This window comes from Elephantulus edwardii, unplaced genomic scaffold (genome assembly GCF_000299155.1).
Source record: "Elephantulus edwardii isolate Elephantulus edwardi_28Jun2011 unplaced genomic scaffold, EleEdw1.0 scaffold00086, whole genome shotgun sequence".
NCBI lineage: Eukaryota > Metazoa > Chordata > Mammalia > Macroscelidea > Macroscelididae > Elephantulus > Elephantulus edwardii.
Window position 1 is genome coordinate 2591397 of NW_006399836.1, and position 1336 is coordinate 2592732.

Here is a 1336-nt window from a genome sequence, read left to right on the forward strand (position 1 = left end):
ATTAGTTAAAAATAAAAATGGAAGCCCAAACAAAACACTAGTGATTTGTGACAGTCCCAGTGTGTTGCTCATAGGACCACTGAGTCAGCTCTACGGCACATGACAAAACAACAAGAGTCCATTTCTAAAAGTGTGTCTTTAATTGAATTGCTTCTTCTCCTCTAAAAGCTGTACTTGACCTTAACAAGTTTTACAGAAATGACAGCTGTGGGTATTTACTGTGTACCACTGTGCCAGCCTCTTATAACAAATGAAAGAACCCAAAGGTCCTCCTTTTAGAAGCTCACATTCTAATGGGGGTAGTAGAAGCAGCAGTTAAGGAAACAAAAACAATTACAGAGTGTGAGGTGAGACTTCAGTGTGGATTAAGAGTGGACTAGAGAAGCAGCTGAAGATACAGCTCCAGCTGTGACAGAACACACGTGAAAAAGCTTGACTGGCAACATAACAACTGAGCCGAGTCTTAACATAAGACTATAATTTTACCAGGCAAAGAAGAAAGAAAAGCGATTCCCAGCTCAAAAAGACAAAACATCACTAACGTATACCCATCAAAAAGCATGACCTAAATCTAACGAGGAGCCCAAATGGAGGGACTTTTGACAAAATAATTAACCAGTAATCTTTCAAAAACATCAATGTCACAAAGGACAAGGAAAGGCTGAGAACTTGCTCCAAATTAAAAGAGATCAAAGAGGAGTTGTTGTTGTTGGCATGTTGTCACCTGAGCCAGTTCTGACCCACAGTGGCCCTGTCATGAAACCCTTCCCCGTCCTCCCAATTTCTGCTGCAATTAAGCCACTGTTGTGGTCCTTGTGTCATTCTATCTCCTTGAGGGTCTTCTCCTTTACTGCCACTCTACTTTTCCAATATCACACACAGAGGCAAAATCCTATTGAAGATTATCCAAATATGACTGGAACAGTACATCGACAGAGAACTACCAGAAATATAAGCTGGGTTCAGAAGAGGTCATGACACCAGGGACACTATCACCAATGCCAGATGGGTCTTGGCCAAAGCAAAGATGACCAAGAGATATCTGTGTTTCATTGACTATACAAAGGCATTTGATTGTGTAGACCACAACAAATTGTGGCTAACCTTGTAAAGAAAGGAAATTCAGAACACTTAATTGTGCTTATGAGAAACCTATACTTGGATCAGAAATTATTATCTCCAGTGCTAGGACTGGAGGCCTGGCAGAATGGGTGCTGATGGAACTCCAGGGGGAGATCGAGGCTCGCTACAGCACCGGATTAGCTGGAAACCTCCTGGGAGATCTACATTATACCACTGAGGGGGTTCCTGTGCTGATTGTGGGACATGATATTCT